This window comes from Mesoplodon mirus, assembly GCF_964341445.2.
Source record: "Mesoplodon mirus genome assembly, chromosome: 2".
In the NCBI taxonomy this organism is placed as follows: domain Eukaryota; kingdom Metazoa; phylum Chordata; class Mammalia; order Artiodactyla; family Ziphiidae; genus Mesoplodon; species Mesoplodon mirus.
In genome coordinates, this window is record NC_138977.1 from 92645854 (window position 1) to 92670736 (window position 24883).

The 24883-nt window shown below is 38.8% G+C and overlaps 1 long non-coding RNA gene across 1 annotated transcript in view; it reads right to left on the minus strand.

Annotated features, from left to right (window-relative positions):
- Nucleotides 1–24796, minus strand: part of LOC309797050 — a 77518-nt gene extending 52722 nt beyond the window's left edge. The window contains exon 1 of the long non-coding RNA XR_014292539.1: nucleotides 24680–24796. This is a non-coding gene — a long non-coding RNA (uncharacterized lncRNA). The remainder of the gene's footprint in view (nucleotides 1–24679) is intronic.
- Between the last annotated feature and the right edge of the window lie 87 nt (nucleotides 24797–24883).

Consider the following 24883-nt stretch of genomic DNA (forward strand, 5'->3'; position numbering starts at 1 on the left):
GGCAAAGAAAGGTTTGAACTCAATTATGATCTCTCTCTCTCTCACACACACACACACACACGAGCGTGTGCACACATGCCATTTTGTATTATATGCATCAAAAAGAAAGCACAGGGCTTCCCTGGTGGCACAGTGGTTGAGAGTCCGCCTGCCGATGCAGGGGACACGGGTTCATGCCCCATCCAGGAAGATCCCACATGCTGCGGAGCGGCTGGGCGCGTGAGCCATGGCCACTGAGCCTGTGCGTCCGGAGCCTGTGCTCCGCAGTGGGAGAGGCCACAACAGAGAGAGGCCCGCGTACCGCAAAAAAAAAAAAAAAAAAAAAAAAGCACATAACTGTTGGGAAATCTATGTATGAAACAATATAATGAGTATATTTTTACAATGGTTAAGTGGGAGGAGTTTATATTTGTGACATGAGTTGTCATGAAATCATGTAATGAATTCAACCTATATATCCGTGAAAGAGACTCGCCATTCATTCTGTCTTATAGAAAATAGAGTTTAGGTGACGTGGTATAGAGAATCACAAGTCAAATGAGAACTAAGACCAAAGATACCTGAGCTTTTGGCTCTCTGACCTTGTTTTAAACTTTTATGGCTTATCATTATAAAACACAACCTCATTATAAAAGACAACCTCTCAGATATTATAGATTTGGATATTGTAGACTGTACTTTTTATTGACTGATCAGCAAACTCAGCTTAAGACAGAGGAAGAGAGCCTCCCCAATAAGTATGGTAGGCAAGGGAATGAACTTGAGGGTCCAACAGACCGGATGTGAGTTCACACTCTGTCTCTTCTTAATGGTCATGTGCCCAGGACAGATTATTTAATCTCTAGAGCATCCATTTCCTCACTTGAAATGTGGGGGTAATAAAAGTATCTACCTCATTAGTTTACTGTGAGGATGGGTTAACACATTTACACTACTTGTTTGTGATATACCTGACATTTTAGTTATTAGAGCCACAAGCAGACAAAAGAAATAATACCAAGCTTTTAAAAAACTTGGGCTTTGGACATACCTTCTTAAAACTAAGTCTGAGTGTTAAAATTATTCTTCTAGAAAATGTAATCTCTAAGTATATAGTATGCCTGGAGTATAGGCAAAATTAGAGTTGAAATAGAGATTTTTGTATTCATCATTTCCCTTCCAGAAAATTAAACACCTAAATCACCGTACAGAGCACGAGTCATCCTGTATTAGGTAAAACTGAAGGAGGAGAAAGATTTTCCTCCTCTTCATAAAACAACCATGTCACAAAGTTATTATTTAAAGCTTTTGTATACTAGTCAGCAATTTTCCTGTTTCTACGTTTGCTCTGTTAAATAGCTGGTCACCACCCTGTGTCTAAAAATATTATATAATCAGGGATCAACTTTATATAGCACCTCCCCCCAAGAATGGATCACATTCCTAAAAATGACTTTAAGCATTCCTTCTGTAATTTACTTTGGCATAATTAATGATAATTTATTGCACTTTATTGGACAAAGTTATTGGACAAAGTTACAGAGAATATAATATACTAACCATTAGTACAGCCTGTAAATATATATTATAGGATGAATGAATTAAGAGAAGGGACTAGATGAGTAAATAAGTAAATATATTAAGTGACCTTTTGTAGAGCTCTCACCCAAGTGGAAAAAAATAATTTTTTCCCCAGGGATGAAACAAAGAACGTTAGCGCCACCTGGAGGCAAGAGTCAATTTGAAACGTAAGGAACATAACTTTATCAGCACTTAGACTGGCAGCAGAGATGGTCTAGCCTTGCATGGTCCTAAACGGTAGCACATGTGTGGCTATTGAGCAGTTGAACTGTGGCTAGTCCAAATTGAGATGTGCCATAAGTGTAAAATACACACCTGATATTAAAGACAATATGGAAAAAATAATGCAAAATATCTTGTTCATAAATTTTATATTGATGACATGTTAAAATATTTTTTATTATATGAGATTAAATAAAATGTTATTAAAACTAATCTCACCTATTTATTTTTACCTTTCTAATGTGGCTTCTAGATGTTTAAAATTACATACATAGCTCACTTTATCTTTGTATTGGACGATGCTGCTCTCACCCTTACCACTCAGTATGTGGGCCATGGACCAGCAGCAGGGGTGTTCATTACCTGAGAGCTTGTTAGAAATGCAGAATCTCAGGCCCCATCCCAACGTGCTGAATAGGAATCTGCATTTTAGCAAAATCCCCAGGTGACTGTTATTTATATTAACTTTGAGACTTGCTGCTGTAATCCAACTGGGCAAACTGAGACCCACAGTGGCTTGTTCATGGTTACCTAGCTGGTTACCTAAAGCCTGATTCTCCAGCGGTATTGAAACTGCCAAATACCGCACCCCACACTGCATCATCCTGAAGACCCTTCTATCTTGTAGAGTAAAAATAAAACAGACTGCTGCTTCACTAGCAAAAAACAAAACATATTATTGCAAATATATAAAAAACAGATGGTGATCTCAGGAATATTCTAGGGTATTCAGTCCTTGAGCAAGTCAGTCACTGTAAGTCACTACATAAGATTGTAGAAAACCTGTGCTTTCTTAACTATTCCTACAAATAACATCCATGACCGTGAAAAGGGGTCAGAGTTTAAAATCAATAATGTGCATTCCAATCACTGAGTCAGTTTTGTAACCCACCTCCTTGCAGGAGGGTCTTATTCATTCTTTGAATGTCCAGCTCCTCACAATATGTTTAGCTCATAGCTTTGAATAAATGTGTTGAAGGAACACATTCATTTCTGTTGCTTAGGTTCTATACCTCAGGAAATGTTCCTTTCTTTACATTGTCTAACAACAATGTAAAGAAATTTAGGAAAACACTTAAGTTGGAACTGTAGCTAAAATCAGTCGTGCTTTTATGCCAAAATCCCTTTGTAATTAAGCACATTGTTAAGAAAAAATTCAAATAGATACTAACTTTGGTCATGAAAATGTAATTCATCGTATAGAAAGAGGAGGTTCCAGGTAAAACAAGATAATATTGGTAAGGAATTCCAAGGAGCAGAAGTTGTTAAAATATTTTCACTCATTTTCGTAAAGATTTTTGTAAGACAGATTAATCAGACCTAATCAATTTCCAGTGTACCGTGTGTATGACCAAAATGTTTTCTCTCATAAGAAATTACTTTTTGTGTATGCCAACTGGAAACTGTAGATTTAACTAAGGAAATGAACTTCGGTGCTATACGAATTGACTATACTAACTAGAATAGGAAGCACATTAATGAAATGATTTTTTTAATGATGTAAGTCATATAGGAAGGAAAGTTTAACTCCCACTCTCTTCCTTTCAATTGTCCCATTTCCTCATGTTTTATCCATTACTCATGTCAGGTTTTGTTATTAACCTAAATAAAATAATAGGACATCAATCTTGCCTGTTATATATAATAATGAACAGATGACTGTTGCATATAATTATTGGAATGGTAATAACAATAAAAATAATAGGCAATTTGCAGCAACATGGATGGACCTAGAGATGATCATACTAAATGAAGTCAGACAGAGAAAGACAAATACCATATGATATCACTTATATGTGGAACCTAAAGAAATGATACAAATGAACTTATTTACAAAACATAAACAGACTCACAGACATAGAAAACAAACATGGTTACCAGAGGGGAAACTGGGGGAGGGATAAACTAGGAGCTTGGGAATAACAGATACACACTTATTTATATAAAATAAACAACAAGGTCCTACTGTATATAGGTCAGTATATACCCACAGAGAGCTATATTCAATGTCTTGTAATGACCTATAATGGAAAAGAATCTGAAAAAGAATATATATATAATAATAGGCAAAAATAGTATATAAACCATTAAATTACATATCATTAATATCCAAAAAATGTATATATCATTTATTTGGCACTGCGATGTGCACTGCCTTACAACATTTCTTTTACTGAAGTCTTGAACAGATATAGAATGATTCATTCATTCAACAATATACACAGGGAATAAAATAATCATTGCCCTCCTGGAGCATTTGTTCTCAAACACACAAGTAATGAAATACATGGTACATCATACTGTAATGAGTGATGCGGGGATCATTAAGGGTGGTCTCTCTTAATTTTGGGTGGGAACCTGTAAGAAGCAAGGGAGGAGGTCATGCAGATATCTGGGGGAGAGCTGCCTGATCAAACGGAACGAAGTACAAAGGCCATAAGGCAGGAGCATGCTTAGTGGGTTGAGGAGCAACGTGGAGGCCAATGTGAGGGGAGAGGAGTGGACATGAGCAAGACTAGGAGGAGATGAAGTCAGAGAGGGAGCAAGGGCCAAATCAGGTAGGACACTGTACACCAACGTAAGCACTCTGGATATTCCTCTAAGTATGAGGAAAAACAACTAGAGGGTTTATCATGACATGACATGATCTGACTTAACCTTTAGAAGGACTCACTCTAGCTGCTGTGTTGGAAATAGACCTTAGGGGTCAAGGTAGAAGCGGGAATTAGAAGATTATAATAATAATCCAGGCAAGAGATGATGATGACTTGGTCCAGGATGATAGTGAAATGGTATAAAATTCTAGACATATTTTGAAGGTAAAACTAGCAGGATTTTCAGGTGGATTAGACATGGTGCATGAAAAGACAAGATAAGACCTCAAGTTTTTTGACCAATGGAGATACCAGTTCCTGGGAAAACTGAGAAGTGAGCAAATTTGGTTGGGGAGAGGCGGAGGGAGGGAGATCAGAGATTGATTTTAGAGATGAATTTAAGATGACTTTTAAATATTCATTTTTAAAAATTAGACAGACTAGAACAGAATTCAAGGGAAAGGTTGAGGCTGGAGTCCTTGGCATTATTTCAGTCCCAAGATATGGGATCAACAAAGAAGAGAGCGGAAATGGAGCCAACAAGAATTTCAGAACTGAGCTTTGGAATGTCCAATACTGAAAGGGGCTGACTGCTGCTTAACTGTTCAGATGTTTAGTGTTGTCATCCCCCAAACAAAATGCTAGCTCCCTGAGGCTGCAGCCCAGTCTTTACATTTTTCATTATGTACTTTGCCTATGGTGGGTGCTCAATAAATACCTGGTGAATGAATGAATAAATGAATGTACCATGCAATGTTTAGAGGGGTTGCCAAGACAAAGGAAGAAAAAGTATAGGAGGACCATATCTGGCATATTTCTCCAGTCCCCATCACTCACTCCTCCCCATGGGGGAAAGAATGACTTACCTACTTGATGAATCTGGGAAAGGAAATTGAGACTGGGAGGCTCAGAAGTTTCTGGGCTCTTACTTTTCCAGGGAGAGTTCTCAAGTTGTAAGATTACCATTTGGGGGCTAGGAGAGGGAGAGGGGAATGATAAATTATCCCCTCTTCAAATCTCAGTGTATTGCTATATGGTCTTTTGTGATTGGTTTCTTTCACTTAGCATACATACTTTTTTCAAGGCCCATCCATACTGTAGCATGTATCAGTCTTTCATTCCTTCTTATGGCCAAACATTATCCCATTGTAAGGATGTACTGAATTTTGTTTATCCATTCATAAGCTGACAGACATGTGGATTGTTTCCACCTTTGGCAATTATGAATAATGCTGCTATGAACATTCGTGTACAAGTTTTTGTGTAGATATATATTTTCAATTCTTTTGGGCATATTCCTAGGAGTAAAATTGCTAGATCAAAGAGTACCTCTATGTTTAACTTTTTGAGGAGCTTCCAGAGTGTTTTTCAAGCTACATGCTCACTTGTACATTCCCACCAGTAGTGTATGAGGGTTCTGATCTCTCCCCAACACTTGTTACTTGATCACAGTGGTCCCACTGGGTATGAAGTGGTATCTCATTGAGGTTTGGATTTGCATTTCCCTGATGGATCACAATGTTGAGCATCTCTTGATGTGCTTATTGGCCATCTGTATATTCTTCTTTATTCTTTCCTCACCACACAGACTGGTTTGGATCCTATTTCTATTGTACTGGTTAACCTTACTTTTTTTTTTCTTTTTGAGCCTTTAAGTCAAATATAACAGCTCTTATCCTTCTCCCAAACACAAAGACCTTAAAAAAATTTACCACTTCATCCCATTTTCACTGTTATATAGTACCTTACTCCAACTTTATTTCTTATACCTTACAAATTTGTCATTATTATTATTTTACAAAGTCAGTGCTTACTTGGTAATCTAACTAAACACTCAAATTTGCTAATTACATTGTTTACCATTGTTTACTGCATCTCACTCTTTCCTTCTGGGTTCAATTTCCTTCTTCCTAAAGGACATGCTCAAGTAATTTTTTCAAAAAGACTCTATGAGTATTAAATTATATTTCTTCAGTTTTTTTATTTTCTTATTTTTAGATAATAGTTTATTTTGTATAGTTTCTAATTGACAGCTACTTTGCTTTAATATTTTAAAATACGATTCCATTGATTTCTAGATTCTATAATTGCTGTTGTTGGTCTAGTTATTACTCCTCTAGATAAATGTCTTCCTTCTGTCTATGGAAATAATCAATAAACCAATCTATAATAGGAATAGAAAAGAATTTTATTTGAGCCAAACTGAGAACTATAGCCTAGGAGACACAGATTCAAGAAGCATGTGAATTATGTTCCACTGGACTACCAAATGGGGGAGGCTTATACAGGCAAAACCCACAAAATTACATAATGTGTTGGTCAAGAATTATAACTGTAGCTGGCAAAAAATAAGGGTGCTTGTTAAGTAAGGATCAATTGGGTGCAAAATGGTTGCATAGTTACAAGCGGAGACCTTCAGACCATAAGGGTGCAGCTGGCAGCTGCTAGCAGATATTGTTTTGAGAATAGTTGGTGGTGTCCTTGAGTCTGATACAGTTCAGAAAATTCAGGTTCTTGGTGACACAGAACATGTCTGAAACCACATCCACAATGGCCACCCAGCTCCATCCTGAATGCCTGAACCACAGTTACTCCATTTTGATTTTCTTAATGCATTCTTTTCTTTAATGGTTAAAGCAGATGAGCAATGCATACCTGACAAGCCACAAAACAGCCTGTTGAGGTTACCATAAAGTTTAAGTGAAATCACATATAGACCAGAGTGACTTCCCCATACCTCAATATGTGAAAATTTCTTCCATCACTTCTCTAATTGCATTTAAGATTCTGTGTGTGTGTGGTTTGCCTCTGATATTCATTTTTACCTGTGTCTAAATGTCTATTTTTATTTATTCTGCTCAAGTTTCATTATGTTTCTTAAATATAAAGATGCAAAATTTTAATCAAATTGGAAATTTTTTCAAACACTACCTTTTCAAACTTTATCTCTTCTGCATTTCCTCTTTTCTTTCCTTCTGGCATCCTTGGTTATATGTTGGCTCTCTTTCTTCTGCCTTGTTCTTTTCTTTCATTTCCCATCTCTATCAATTTTTGCTGCTTTCTGAGTATCTACCCTAGATTTACCTTCCAGGTTTCTTGTCAGCTATCTCTAACTAGCTATTTATCACTTTTCTTTCCTTTTCTAGAAGTTCTATTTGGTTCTATAAAACTTGCCTGGTCTTTCCCTAACAGTGCATTCTTTTCTAGGATTTAAGCCCTTCTATTGTGTCTTTGACCACTGCAAACATATTTATTTTATATCTTTCAGACTGCAGTTCAATTATCTCAATTTCTTATTGTTCTGTATTCCTGACTTTTGCCACTCATAGTAGATTGCTTCCAAATGAGCTCTGTCTTCTTTTAGGACATCTTTAGTGTGAGTTCTTTTTCTCTGACAATTTCTTCCAAGTGTTTTGGCATTTGTTATGCCAGGCAGAAGTATCAAAAGCTTAGACCAATTTTTATATTACTTGCTCACCTAAGAAAGACAGCTAAAGGTAAGACAGAACACCTAGAAAGCAGACAGGTTGACATTTTTCCTCCCATCCAAAACCCAAACTACTACATACAAGCTTTTTTTCATCTATTTCTGCCAGTGGGTAGATTTTTTTGTCTAATTCATCTTTATACATTTTCACCATAGAAAGCTACAGAGAAACTTTATAAGCTACTTGTTGTTGGTTAGGTTGTAAACGATAGCAGCAGGCTATTACTCCTGCCACAACAAATAGAAAAAATGGAAACAAAACAAATATCTCATTTTAGACATATTTCAGACACTGAAAGGTTGTAGAAACAAAGTTTAGATGAGTTTAATTCCAGAGAAGGAAAAGTCCATCCAGGCAGTTGTTTCTCTCCTGTCATGATCGAATAAAGGGCAGGGTTTCTCTGAGGGAAAACACTGACTTCAATATCTATGGTCCTTTTATAGGCACACCCAGGTCACCCACTCTGCCAAGGACAAGCCAGGCATCCTAAGGAGTTGCTCTCTCATACACAGGATGGGTGCTAACACCACTTCATAGAGTCATGGTGCTGATTAAACCAGAATGCACTTTTAAAAAAAGTCTGATATATAATTAAAAATTGTAAAGTGTGAAGCACATAAAATGTGAACTACAATCAAAAGAAAAATACACAATAGAAGCAGACACACAGACGATTCAGTTAAATAGAAAGACACAATAATCCTTAATGGGTACATACCTAATAACATAGCTTTAAAATACAGAAAGAAAATTGACTAAAAATAAAGAAATAAAGGGAAATACAGGCAAATCCATAAATGCCCCTATATATTAACACATCTCCTTCAGGAAATGATAGAGCAAGTAGACAAGGACATATAAAATATTCAAATACTGCCAACCAATTTGATCTAATTGATATTTATAAAATACTATGCTCAACTACTACAGAACACACTTTCTTCTCAAGTACACTTAAACATTTACAAAATACCATGTACTGGAACATAAAGTAAGCCTCAACACATTCCAAAAATTGAAACCACACAACAATGTTCACTAGCCACAGCAGAATTAAACTAGAAATAAATGACAGAGAGATAACTAAAGAATTGAGGGAAGAAGTCATAATGGAAATCGGAAAATATTTTTAACTAAACAATAATAAATAATAATGTATCAAAATTTGTGGGATGCAGCTAAAGCAGTGTGTAGAGGCAAAGTGACAGTTTAAATGCTCATTAGGAAAAAAAAATTTTAATTAAGATCTAAGTTTCCATCTCAAAAAGCCAAAAAAAAAATTAGCAGTTGCATCCAAGAAATTAGAAAGAAGGGAATAAAGATAAGAACAAAAAATCAATGAAATAGGCCTGCCGAAGATGCAGAAGAGTAAGACGCGGAGATCACCTTTCTCCCCACAAATACATCAGAAATACATCTACATGTGGAACTCCTACAGAACCCCTACTGAACGCTGGCAGAAGACCTCAGACCTCTCAAAAGGCAAGAAACTCCCCCACATACCTGGGTAGGGCAAAAGAAAAAAGAAAACACAGAGACAAAAGACTAGGGACGGTACCTGCACCAGTGGGAGGGAGCCGTGAAGGAGGAAAAGTTTCCACACACTAGGAAGCCCCTTCGCGGGCAGAGACTGCAGGTGGCAGAGCGGGGAAGCTTCGGAGCCGCGGAGGAGAGCGCAGCAACACGGGTGCGGAGGGCAAAGCGGAGAGATTCCCGCACAGAGGATTGGTGCCAACCGGCACTCACCAGCCCAAGAGGCTTGTCTGCTCACCCGCTGGGATGGGCGGGGGCTGGGAGCTGAGGCTCGGGCTTCGGTCGGATCACAGGGAGAGGACTGGCGGCGTGAACACAGCCTGAAGGGGTTAGTGTGACAACGCTAGCCGGGAGGGAGTCCGGGGAAAAGTCTGGAGCTGCCGAAGAGGCAAGAGACTTTTTCTTCCCTCTTTGTTACCTGGTGCTCGAGGAGAAGGGATTAAGAGCACTGCTTAAATTTAGGAGGTCCAGAGACGGGCGTGAGCCGCGGCTAACAGGGTGGACTCCAGAGACGGGCATGAGACGCTAAGGCTGCTGCTGCCGCCACCAAGAAGCCGGTGTGCGAGCACAGGTCACTATCCACATCTCCCCTCCCGGGAGTCTGTGCAGCCAGCCACTGCCAGGGTCCCGTGATCCAGGGACAACTTCCTCGGGAGAACGCACAGCGCGCCTCAGGCTGGTGCAACGTCACGCTGGCCTCTGCCGCGCAGGCTTGACCCGCACTCCGTACCCATCCCTCTCCCTGGCCTGAGTGAGCCAGAGCCCCCGAATTGGCGGCTCCTTTAACCCCGTCCTGTCTGAGCGAAGAACAGACGCCCTCCGGCGACCTACACACAGAGGCGGGAACCAAATCCAAAGCTGAAACCCGGGAGCTGTGCAAACAAAGAAGAGAAAGGGAAATCTCTCCCAGCAGCCTCAGGAGCAGCGGATTAAATCTCCACAATCAACTTCATGTACCCTGCATCTGTGGAATACCTGAATAGACAACGAATCATCCCAAATTGAGGAGATGGACTTTGAAAGCAAGATTTATTATTTTTTTCCCCTTTTCCTCTTTTTTTGAGTGTGTATGTGTATGCTTCTGTGTCAGATTTTCTCTATATAGCTTTGCTTTCACCATATGTCCTAGGGTTCTGTCCGTCTGTTCTTTTTTTTTTTTTTTTACTTAAAAAATTTTTTTTTCTTAGTAATTATTTTTTATTTTAATAACTTTATTTTATTTTATCTTACTTTATTTTATTTTATTTTATACTCTTTCTTGCCTTCTTTCTACTTTTTCTCTCTTTTATTCTGAGCCATGTGGATGAAAGGCTCTTGGTGCTGCAGCCAGGAGTCAGTGCTGTGCCTCTGACGTGGGAGAGCCAACTTCAGGACACTGGTCCACAAGAGACCTCCCAGCTCCACATAATATAAAATGGCTAAAATCTCCCAGAGATCTCCATCTCAACACCAACACCCAGCTTCACTCAACGACCAGCAAGCTACAGTGCTGGACACCCTATGCCAAACAACTAGCAAGACAGGAACACAACCCCACCCATTAGCAGAGAGGCTGCCTAAAATCATAAGGCCACAGACATCCCAAAACACACCACCAGACGTGGACCTGCCCACCAGAAAGACAAGATCCAGCCTCATCCACCAGAACACAGGCACTAGTCCCGTTCACCAGGAAGCCTATACAACCCACTGAACCAACTTTAGCCACTGGGGACAGACACCAAAAACAACGGGAACTACGAACCTGCAGCCTGCAAAAAGGAGACCCCAAACACAGTAACATAAGCAAAATGAGAAGACAGAAAAACACAGCAGATGAAGGAGCAAGATAAAAACCCACCAGACCTAACAAATGAGGAGGAAATAGGCAGTCTACCTGAAAAAGAATTCAGAATAATGATAGTAAAGATGATCCAAAATCTTGGAAATAGAATAGAGAAAATGCAAGAAACATTTAACAAGGACCTAGAAGAACTAAAGAGGAAACAAGCAACAATGAACAACACAATAAATGAAATTAAAGATAGAAGGGATCAATAGCAGAATAACTGAGGCAGAAGAACGGATAAGTGACCTGGAAGATAAAATAGTGGAAATAACTACTGCAAAACAGAATAAAGAAAAAAGAATGAAAAGAATTGAGGACAGTCTCAGAGACCTCTGGGACAACATTAAACGCACCAACATTCGAATTATAGGGGTCCCAGAAGAAGAAGAGAAAAAGAAAGGGACTGAGAAAATATTTGAAGAGATTATAGTTGAAAACTTCCTTAATATGGGAAAGGAAATAGTTAATCAAGTCCAGGAAGCACAGAGAGTCCCATACAGGATAAATCCAAGGAGAAACACGCCAAGACACATATTAATCAAACTGTCAAAAATTAAATACAAAGAAAACATATTAAAAGCAGCAAGGTGGGCTTCCCTGGTGGCGCAGTGGTTGAGAGTCCGCCTGCCGATGCAGGGGACACGGGTTCGAGCCCCGGTCTGGGAGGATCCCACATGCCGCAGAGCGGCTGGGCCCGTGAGCCATGGCCGCTGAGCCTGCGCGTCCGGAGCCTGTGCTCCACAACGGGAGAGGCCACAACAGTGAGAGGCCCGCCTACGCCCAAAAAATAAAAAAATAAAAAATAAAAATAAAAAATAAATAAAAGCAGCAAGGGAAAAACAACAAATAACACACAAGGGAATCCCCATAAGGTTAAAAGCTGATCTTTCAGCAGAAACTCTGCAAGCCAGAAGGGACTGGCAGGATATATTTAAAGTGATGAAGGGGAAAAACCTACAACCAAGATTACTCTACCCAGCAAGGATCTCATTCAGATTTGATGGAGAAATTAAAACCTTTACAGACAAGCAAAAGCTGAGAGAGTTCACCACCACGAAACCAGCTTTACAACAAATGCTAAAGGAACTTCTCTAGGCAAGAAACACAACAGAAGGAAAAGATCTACAATAACAAACCCAAAACACTTAAGAAAATGGGGACAGGAACATACATATCGATAATTACCTTAAATGTAAATGGATTAAATGCTCCCACCAAAAGACACAGACTGGCTGAATGGATACAAAAACAAGATCCATATATATGCTGTCTACAAGAGACCCACTTCAGACCTAGGGACACATACAGACTGAAAGTGAGGGGATGGAAAAAGATATTCCATGCAAATGGAAACCAAAAGAAAGCTGGAGTAGCAATTCTCATATCAGACAAAATAGACTTTAAAATAAAGACTATTACAAGAGACAAAGAAGGACACTACATAATGATCAAGGGATCGATCCAAGAAGAAGATATAACAATTGTAAATATTAATGCACCCAATATAGGAGCACCTCAATACATAAGGCAAATACTAACAGCCATAAAAGGGGAAATTGACAGTAACACATTTATACTAGGGGACGTTAACACTCCACTTTGACCAATGGACAGATCATCCAAAATGAAAATAAATAAGGAAACACAAGCTTTAAATGATACATTAAACAAGATGGACTTAATTGATATTTATAGGACATTCCATCCAAAAACAACAGAATACACACTTTTCTCAAGTGCTCATGGAACATTCTCCAGGATAGATCATATCTTGGGTCACAAATCAAGCCTTAGTAAATTTAAGAAAATTGAAATTGTATCAAGTATCTTTGCCGACCACAACGCTATAAGACTAGATATCAATTACAGGAAAAGATCTGTAAAAAATACAAACACATGGAGGCTAAACAAAACACTACTTAATAACGAAGTGATCACTGAAGAAATCAAAGAGGAAATCAAAAAATACCTAGAAACAAATGACAATGGAGACATGACGACCCAAAACCTATGGGATGGAACAAAAGCAGTTCTAAGAGGGAAGTTTATAGCAATACAATCCTACCTTAAGAAACAGGAAACATCTCGAATAAACAACCTAACCTTGCACCTAAAGCAATTAGAGAAAGAAGAACAAAAAACCCCCAAAGTTAGCAGAAGGAAAGAAATCATAAAGATCAGATCAGAAATAAATGAAAAAGAAATGAAGGAAACGATAGCAAAGATCAATAAAACTAAAAGCTGGTTCTTTGAGAAGATCCACAAAATTGATAAGCCATTAGCCATACACATCAAGAAAAAGAGGGAGAAGACTCAAATCAATAGAATTAGAAATGAAAAAGAAGAAGTAACAACTGACACTGCAGAAATACAAAAGACCATGAGAGATTACTACAAGCAACTCTATGCCGATAAAATGGACAACCTGGAAGAAATGGACAAATTCTTAGAAAAGCACAACGTGCCAAGACTGAATCAGGAAGAAACAGAAAATATGAACAGACCAATCACAAGCACTGAAATTGAAACTGTGATTAAAAATCTTCCAACAAACAAAAGCCCAGGACCAGATGGCTTCACAGGCAAATTCTAACAAACATTTAGAGAAGAGTTAACACCTATCCTTCTCAAACTCTTCCAAAATATAGCAGAGGGAGGAACACTCCCAAACTCATTCTACGAGGCCACCATCACCTTGATACCAAAACCAGACAAGGATGTCACAAAGAAGAAAACTACAGGCCAATATCACTGATGAACATAGATGCAAAAATCCTCAACAAAATACTAGCAAACAGAATCCAACAGCACATTAAAAGGATCATACACCATGATCAAGTGGGGTTTATTCCAGGAATGCAAGGATTCTTCAATATACGCAAATCAATCAACGTGATACACCATATTAACAAATTGAAGGAGAAAAACCATATGATCATCTCAATAGATGCAGAGAAAGCTTTCGACAAAATTCAACACCCATTTATGATAAAAACCCTGCAGAAAGTAGGCATAGAGGGAACTTTCCTCAACATAATAAAGGCCATATATGACAAACCCACAGCTAACATCGTCCTCAATGGTGAAAAACTGAAACCATTTCCACTAAGATCAGGAAGAAGACAAGGTTGCCCACTCTCACCACTCTTATTCAACATAGTTTTGGAAGTTTCAGCCACAGCAATCAGAGAAGAAAAGGAAATAAAAGGAATACAAATCGAAAAGAAGAAGTAAAGCTGTCACTGTTTGCAGACGACATACTATACATAGAGAATCCTAAAGATGCTACCAGAAAACTACTAGAGCTAATCAATGAATTTGGTTAAGTAGCAGGATACAAAATTAATGCACAGAAATCTCTGGCATTCCTATACACTAATGATGAAAAATCTGAAAGTGAAATTAAGAAAACTCTCCCATTTACCACTGCAACAAAAAGAATAAAATATCTAGGAGTAAACCTACCTAAGGAGACAAAAGACCTGTATGCAGAAAATTATAAGACACTGATGAAAGAAATAAAAGATGATACAAATAGATGGAGAGATGTACCATGTTCTTAGATTGGAAGAATCAACATTGTGAAAATGACTCTACTACCCAAAGCAATCTACAGGTTCAATGCAATCCCTATCAAACTACCACTGGCATTTTTCACAGAACTAGAACAAAAAATTTCACAATTTGTATGGAAACACAAAAGACCCCGAATAGTCAAAGCAATCTTGGAAACGAAAAACGGAGCTGGAGGAATCAGGCTCCCTGACTTCAGACTATACTACAAGGCTACAGTAATCAAGACAGTATGGTACTGGCACAAGAACAGAAATATAGATCAATGGAACAGGATAGAAAGCCCAGAGATAAACCCATGCACATATGGTCACCTTATCTTTGATAAAGGAGGCAGGAATGTACAGTGGAGAAAGGACAGCCTCTTCAATAAGTGGTGCTGGGAAAACTGGACAGGGACATGTAAAAGTATGAGATTAGAACACTCCCTAACACCATACACAAAAATAAACTCAAAATGGATTAGAGACCTAAATGTAAGATCGGACACTATAAAACTCTTAGCGGAAAACACAGGAAGAACACCCTTTGACATAAATCACAGCAAGATCTTTTTTGATCCACCTCCTAGAGTAATGGAAATAAAAACAAAAATAAACAAATGGGACCTAACAAAACTTAAAAGCTTTTGCACAGCAAAGGAAACCATAAACAAGACCAAAAGACAACCCTCAGAATGGGAGAAAATATTTGCAAATGAAGCAACTGACAAAGGATTAATCTCCAAAATTTATAAGCAGCTCATGCAGCTCAGTATCAGAAAAACAAACAACCCAATCCAAAAATGGGCAGAGGACCTAAATAGACAGTTCTCCAAAGAAGATATACAGATGGCCAACAAACACATGAAAGAATGCTCAACATCACTAAACATTAGAGAAATGCAAATCAAAACTACAATGAGATATCATCTCACACCAGTCAGAATGGCCATCATCAAAAAATCTAGAAACAATAAATGCTGGAGAGTGTGTGGAGAAAAGGGAACCCTCTTGCACTGCTGGTGGGAATGTGAATTGGTACAGCCACTATGGAGAACACTATGGAGGTTCCTTAAAAAACTACAAATAGAACTACCATATGACCCAGCAATCCCACTACTGGGCATATACCCTGAGAAAACCATAATTCAAAAAGAGTTATGTACCAAAATGTTCATTGCAGCTCTATTTACAGTAGCCAGGAGATGGAAGCAACCGAAGTGTCCATCATCGGATGAATGGATAAAGAAGATGTGGCACATATATACAATGGAATATTACTCAGCCATAAAAAGAAACGAAATTGAGTTATTTGTAGTGAGGTGGATGGAACTAGAGTCTGTCATACAGAGTGAAGTAAGTCAGAAGGAGAAAGACAAATACTGTATGCTAACACTTATATATGGAATCTAAGAAAAAAAAATGTCATGAAGAACCTAGGGGTAAGATGGGAATAAAGACACAGACCTACTAGAGAATGGACTTAAGGATATGGGGAGGGGGAAGGGGAAGCTGGGACAAAGTGAGAGAGTGGCATGGACATATATACACTACCAAATGTAAAATAGATAGCTAGTGGGAAGCAGCCGCATAGCACAGGGAGATCAGCTTGGTGCTTTGTGACCACCTAGAGGGGTGGGATAGGGAGGGTGGGAGGGAGGGAGATGCAAGAGGGAAGAGATATGGGAACATATGCATATGTATAACTGATTCACTTTGTTATAAAGCAGAAACTAACACACCATTGTAAAGCAATTATACTCCAATAAAGATGTAAAAAAAAATCAATGAAATAGAAGACAAGCATGAAATAGGGAAAATCAACAAACCCAACAGTTCATTCTTTGAAAACATTACTAAAATTGATAAAACTCTAACAAGACTGGTAAAGAAGGAAAATACAAATTATCAATATTAGAAAAGAAAAAGAGGACATCACTATAGATCCCTATTGATGTTAAAAAGGATACAAGATTATTATAAATAATTATAATTAGTAAATATAATTATTCTGAATAACTATTCAACTTAGAAGACATGGACAAATTTATTTCCTAAACTGATAGAAAAATAAACATAATTCTCAGTCCCAAGGAAAACTCCAGGCCCAGATGGTGTCACTGGTAAATTCTGTTAACATTTAATGAAAAAATAAACCATTCCTATACAAATTCTTTTAGAGAAAAGAGGAAGAAGGAACGATTTACAACTTGTTTTATGAACTAACAGGACACTGGTACTAAAATTTGGCAAGGACATTACAAGAAAAGAAATTTGTGGACTAGTATCCCTCATGAGAAAAGACATCAAAAAAATCCTTTTCAAAATATTAACAAATCAAACCCAATTAAATATAAAAGTATGCCAAATTGTAACCAAGCAAGATTTATCCCAAGTATGTGAAGTTGCTATATTTTTCGTAAATCAGTGACATTAATTACATTAAGAGAATACAGTTGACCTTCAAACATGGGTTTGAACTGCAAGGGTCCACTTATACTCAGATAGTTTTCAACAGCAAACAGTACAGTACTATACAATCCGCGATTGGTTGAATCCTCTGATATGGAGGAATAGCAGATACAGAGGAACCCTGAATACAGATGGGTTGACTATAAATTATACGTGGATTTTCAACCTCACAGAGGGTTGGCATCCCTAATCCCCCGTGTTGTTCAAGGGTCAAAACTGTAAATGGAAAAAACATATGATTATCTCAATAAGTGCTTAAAAATTATATAATATTCAGCACCTTTCATGACTTAAAAAAATTCTAATAAAACTTGAAATAAAAGGAACTTTTTCAACCTAACAAAAGGTATTTATGTAAAACCTACTACTAACATCATGTTTAATGATGCAAGGCTGAATCCTTTGCCCTTAAAGTCAGGAATAAGGCAAGAATGTCTGGCAACAAGACAAAGATGTTTCCTCTCACCACTTCTATTCAACATACTGGAGGCTTCACCCAGTGCATAAGGCAATAAAAATAAATAAAAGCATCCAGATGAGAAAGGAAGAAGTAAAACTCTCCTCATTCACAGATAACACAAATGGAAAATTCTAAGGTAGCTACAAACTCTTGAATAACTAAGTTTTGCAAGAACAAAAGTTTTCATTTTACCTTCGCTTAATCCTTTTTAGATGCTCTTCACTTCTTTATGTAGATCCAAGTTTCTGACTTACATTGTTTTCCTTCTTTTTAAAGAATTTTTTTAACATTTCTTGCCAGGTAGGTCTACTGGTGGCAAATTCTCACCATTTTTGTTTGTCCCAGAAAGTCTTTATTTCCCCTTACTCTTGAACAATAAGTCCATGAATCATTTGAATGAAATTTTGTGTATGGTTATTAGGTAAAGGTCAAGAGTATATGTTTTCCTATGTGGATGGCCAATTGCTCCAGCACCATTTACTGAAAAGACCTTTTTCTTCACTGTATTGCAAGCGGCCTTCATCATAAATCAAGTAACCAATATATGTTGGTCTATTTATGGAATAATTTTTATTACATAAATCTATGTATCCTTACACCAATACTACACTATCTTAATTACTATAGCTTTATATTAAGTCTTGAAATATGATCACTTAAATCCTCTACCTTTTTTCTTCTTTGATCTTATCTTGGACTATTTTAGATCCTTTGTTTTCCATATACATTTTATTTTTTTTTCTTTTTTTTTTTTTTTTTGCGGTATGCGGGCCTCTCACTGTTGTGGCCTCCCCCGTTGCGGAGCACAGGCTCCGGATGCGCAGGCCCAGCGGCCATGGCTCACGGGCCCAGCCGCTCCGCGGCATATGGGATCCTCCCAGACTGGGGCACGAACCCGTATCCCCTGCATCGGCAGGCGGACTCTCAACCACTGCGCCACCAGGGAGGCCCTCCATATACATTTTAGATTCATCTTGTCAGTTTCCACAAAATTCTTGCTGGGATTTCAATTGTAGTTATGTTGAATAATTAGATCAATAAAGGAGGAATTAACATCTTAACAACACTGAATCTTCAAAAACAGGAACATGATCTATATCTCCATTTATCATGTCATATTTGTTTATCTCAAGCTCACATGGAACATTCACTAAAATAAACTGCATTCTGGGCCATAAAACACCCCTTAACAAATTTTTAAAAATAGGAATTATATAATGTCTGCTCTCAGATCACAATGGAATTAAGCTAGCAGTCAATAACAGAAAGAAAACTGGAAAATTTCAAAATACATGGATATTAAACAACACACTTCTAAATAATACATGGGTCAAACATGAAATCTCAAGGGAAGTTTAAAAATATTTTGAACTAAACAAAAATGAAAACACAACTTATCAAAATTTGTTGGAAGCAGCAAAAGCAGTACTTAGAAGGAAATTTATAGCATTGAATGCATATATTAGAAAAAAAGAAAGATCTAAAATCAATAATCAGGACTCCCCTCGTGGTGCAGTGGTTAAGAATCCACCTGCCAATGCAGGGGACATGGGTTTGAGCCCTGGTCTGGGAAGATCCCACATGCTGTGGAGCAACTAAACCCATGCGCCACAACTACTGAGCTTGCACTCTAGAGCCAGCGAGCCACAACTACTGAAGCCCGTGCACTTAGAGCCCATGTTCTGCAACAAGAGAAGCCACCACAATGAGAAGCCCACACACCGCGACGATGAGTAGCCCCTGCTCTCGGCAACTAGAGAAAGCTCCCGTGCAGCAATGAAGACCCAGTGCAGCCAAAATTAAATAAATAAATTTATTAAAAAATTAAAAAATTAAATCAATAATCTAAGTTACAACCTTAGAAAACTAGAAAAAGAATAGCAAATGAAGCCCAAAGTAAGCAGAAGAAAAGAAATAATAAGAATTAGAGCAGAAATCAATGAAATTGAAAACAGGAAATCAATAGAGAAAATTAACAAAATCGAAAGCTGGTTCTTTGAAAAAATTAATAAAACTGATAAGCCTCTATCCAGGCTAACTAAGAAAAGAAGAAAGAGAACACAAATTACTAATATCAGAAATTAAAGAGGGGACATCACTACAGATCCCATGGACATTAAAAGGATAATAAAGGAGTATACGGGAGTTGTCTATACTTTGCTCATTACTCTATAAACCTAAAACTGCTCTAAAGTCAAGTCTATTAATTAAGAAAAAAACCCCTGAGGCATGTCCCATCAGCAGGGTTGAGCACGGAAGGGTGGGGAGAAGAAGATTATTCTTAATGGATGGGGAAGAGGGCATATGGTAACAAAAAGTGCTTGTGCTTGAAAAATATATTGAATGAATAAATATGATCTCCAAATAATGTTACATTCTGAGGTACTGAAGGCTAGGACTTCAACATACAAATTTTTTGTGGGACACAATTCAACCCATAACATGGGATGGAATGGAAGGCATAAGACAAAACTGGACATTAGGGCAGGAAAGGCATTGACCTAGAACAGCTGAGAGCAAACAGGCTGAGGGAATGGGAAGCCATGGGCCCCAGGCTCAGTTACTGGGAAATAAAGCCAGAGACCTTCAAGACTCTGGCAGAATGCTGATAAGAGGTAAAGGAGCAAGCCCAGCAGCTGTGCCACGATTCAGGCAGTCAGATCATAGTCACCTGCTCAGGCCTGATTGGCAGAAAGGAGGTAAAGACAGGTGTGGCCATCAATATAACCACAGGTGCATAAAGTGCAACCCAAAGACCTTTTTTGTGAAGTAGGTATTCAGATAACCTTCTGAGAGTAAAGGGTGATACGGCAAAGTGCCAGGTGATTTGGATGGAGAAGGTTGTGAAGACAGTGCAGGATGATGGGCTTGGAATTTGACAAAAAGCAAATGAAAGGACCGTCAGGTGGCTCAGGTTGTCCCATGAGTTCAGGTCATAATCCTATAATGAGCCCATCCTGCTCAGTAGCTCTGATACAAAGTGGGTGATTGGGTCCACACAGGGTTGGGGATTTGCAGGGCCACTGCAAGAGAACAGGAATGAGAACTGATGTGTGTGTGTGTGTGTGTGTGTGTGTGTGTGTGTAATAGGAAGTAAAAAAAAAAGCACCAATAGGGGCTTCCCTGGTGGTGCAATGGTTAAGAATCCGCCTGCCAATGCAGGGGACACGGGGTTCAAGCCCTGGTCCGGGAGGATCCCACATGCCACGGAGCAGCCAAGTCCGTGCGCCACAGCTACTGAGCCTGAGCTCTAGAGCTCACGTGCCAGGACTGCTGAGGCCTGCGTGCCTGGAGCCCGGGCTCCGCAACGGGAGAGGCCACCATGGTGAGAGGCCCGCGCACCACAGCGAGTAGTCGTCCCCGCTCTGCGCAACTGGAGAGGGCCGTGTGCAGCAGTGAAGACCCAACACGGCCAAAAATAAACAAATAAAATAAATAAATTTATTTTTAAAAAAAGAAAAAAAGCACCAATAGAGCGTGAATTCAGGCTAGGAAGGAAAAGCAGCAAAGCATACATGTCTCAGAAGCATTCACTCCTCACACCCCACGGGCACAGTTTTCCTTTAGGCCACAACAAAACTTTTACAAAGGCTTCTACCTGCTCTCCTGCCTTTCATCTCACCCACCCTTGCCCCCAGCCTATCCCCATCCATTCTCCACCCTGCTGCCCGAATGAACTGAAAGGTCTAATCATGTAACTCCTTTGTTTAAAATTCAGTCACTGTCCGCTGACTAAATACAGCAGACATAGTGTGCTGTACACCTAGGTCTTCTGTTCAGCAGGGGAAGCCAAATCATGTAGTCAAAGAAGCGGTGGCACCAAATCAGAGACACTTGCAGCTGATGTCAACACTGCATCTGCTTGCAAAGGTTGAACAAAAAGGTAACTTTTTTCACTGGGATTTGATGTACCACCACCACCAAAACAGGACTTTGTTGATGCCATTTCCTTAGTCTAAAAGGTTCTCTTTCCCTTTTGGCTCTTCAATTATTAGGAACTCTCACCATTCTTCAAGATCTAGCTTCCTTCAGGAAGACTTCACTGACCACAGCAGCTATAAATGACCCCTCCACCCATTTAGCCCTTTTTCTCTTCTTCATTGTGGTTATTTTTTCAAATGTATGTGAAATTAGCATTTTTGAACATCTGTGTGACAGGTGGTACGTGGGGTGTTTTCATTTGGAAGAATCTTATTGCATCTCCTTAAGGAAGATTGAATCGTGCCCAATGTACAGATGAGGAGAATGCAGAGAGGTGTTAACGCTTGTTGAGGACCTATTCTGTGTACAAAGCTTTCCATACATAATTTCACTCAACCTGCACAACAACCCTGTGCTTCTATTTTAGAGGTGACTGTAAGTTACACAGCTGATTGTAAGTAATGGAGCAGTCAGTCTAATGCAAGTGTGTCTGCTCCAAAGCCCCCAGGTTTTCACTCTGATATGCTGTTCAAGGAGCCTATGATCATGGCCCTGTGGACCCCACCCCATAGTTTACTGTATAAAACGTTATGCATGGTGGAGGCTCAGTAAGTTTGTTCATTCATTCAATCATTCCACAGATAATTACTGAGCATACCCTATGTACCAAGAGGTACAAATGTGCTTCCTAAATTAAGAAATGAATGCATATGGCATGGCATGGCATGGCAAAAGCTATGGAGAAATATAAAGGGAGCGTGGGAAGCGGGGGGAGGTTCTGTTTCTGGACACTCCAATATGCTCCACTGTCTTTTTGTCTATCCCTGCTTCCACACCACACTGACATAATTACTACAACTCTGTATTAGTCTTGTTATCTCATGAAGCAAGTCCTCTTTTTATTTTCGAGAGTACCTTAGCTATCTTTAGCCCTTCCTACTTTCATGTAAATTTTAGAATCAACTTCTTAAGTTCCATAAAAAGCTGGGGTCTGATTGGTACTACATTTATTCCATAATCAGCTTGGGGAGAATTGTCATTTTAACTATATTGAGTTTTCTGATCTGTGAGTTTAGTATATCTCTCCCTTTAAATGTCTTCTTTAATACCAGTAACATTTTATTTTCTTTGAAGATTTACATACCTTTTATTAGATTTATTCCTAGACACATAAGTTTATGTCACTGAAAATGTTATCTTTAAAGCAATTATTTTCTGTTTGTTGCTCAGAAATAGAAATGATCAATATTTAGAAACTGATTTTTGTATCCAACCTTACCAAACTCTATTAGTTCTAATATGTTATCTGCAGACTCTCTTGGAGTTTCATATTACCTTCAAATAATAACAGCTCGTTTCTTACTTTGTAGTCTGTGGACCTGTTATTTCTTTCTCCTATTTATTGAGCTAGCTAGTGCCTTCAGGAAAGCACTGACTCCAAAGGTGATTGAATTTTGGTTTCATATTTTGAAGGTAGAGCCAACAGGATTTGCTGACAGATTGTATTTAGCAAGAGAGGAATCAAGGCTGAGTTCAAGGTTTTTGGCCTGAACAACTGGAAAAACGGCATTGTCATTTACTGCAGGCCAAGCCAGAGGTTTGTTGATTATACAGTGCAGGTAATTAAATGAAGAAAGACAAAAACTGATTGATACTTCTTGGCCATGATCTGTCTAACAGGCTTTAGCCTGGTTTTCCACTTTTGAAATAACTCACTCCAGTAAGGATTTAAACATTTACAAATGCTTACAGTCGGGTTTGACTTGTGGCTTCCTGTTCAGCCACTGCCCTCTACAGGGGGCTTGTCTGAATATGAGCTGTGAACTCTAACTAAAATTTAAGCCAGAAATTATGGGATAATTTTTCCGTCCAGCTTCAGTCTTTCCTGTTTCCACCACACACACACACACACACACACACACACACACACACACACACACACACACACACACACCACATCTTGTTTTGTGGTCCTTCCCCAGATCAGGTAACTAGAAGAGAACCTCCCACTCAGGAAGATCCCTGCAATGAACTTCCAGGTAGCTTGTCTGGAAAGATATTCTAGAAAGTCCAGCACCATTTCTATGGGGTTAACCTAAGAACAGCGAAGAGACAATGAAGAGGTGACCCCTGCAGATGAAACCCTGGGTCATACAAAGAGACCTCACTGTCCCAGCTGGAAGGCCAATTTGACTAACCTTTATCATGTGTTTCTCAAGTCACTGGTAAAGGCTGAAGTGTCCTTGAACAAAGAACCAAAAGTCTTAAGAAGCTGGCACATTTAACATTCCAAAGGACTGTTCAACCACAGTAACCTTCCCCCCCAGTTCCCTGTGGCTCATTCAACACAAATGTAGGGTATCACACTGGGGTAAGGACGGCCTCTCCCCTCTCCTACCCCTCACCTGCCACCCAACCTCAAGAACCCAAGCTCCAGAAGGGCAGGGACATTGTCCTGTAAACGTCTCTGTCCTCGGTGTGCAAAACAATGCCTATCATATAATAGGCATACAATATTTTCTGGCACTGACATTTTCAAGGCTTTAAAAAAATTACCTAAAAGAGTTAAATTTACATTTGTCCTAACTGAACACCAATGTTGTTTAAAATTGATGAGTCAATAAAAATAGCAGTCACTACACGGAGTAAATATCAAAGAAACGGCAGATGGTGTTAAAAACTTTGCCTCTAAGAAGTGGAACTCTAGTAGGGAGAGGACTGCAGTTTTTAAAATAGAATTCTTACCACTTTCATTTTTGTATGTGCAATTGCCTTGACTTTCTACTTTACGTGTTTAAATTATACACATTCCTAACATCCTAATACAACTATTCATTTTCTTGTATGACCCGCCTTCTTCATCCATATATTCATACATTCATATTAATATAGTTGTTCGCAATCATAGCTATATATTTTAGTCTTTTTTTCGCTTAACCTACAGTTTCAGTTATCATAAACAGTTTTCCGTGTTTCGACCGTCTTCATAATTATGTTAATGGATTCATGATACTCCAATGTTATTGTACCATAATTTAGCTAGATACCTTAACGTGGAACATTCTTGATTGTTTCCACTTTTCCAATGAAAACAGTGCTGCAGTGAAGACTTGCAGACGTGGTCTTGCTCGTTCCGCTGCTTTGAATCATACTGTTGAGTCGTATTTCTGGGGTTCCATATAGGAACCCCCGACCCAGACTAGTGATAGAGCGACCACCAAGCTCCAGTAAGACCCAGACCAAGAATCCCG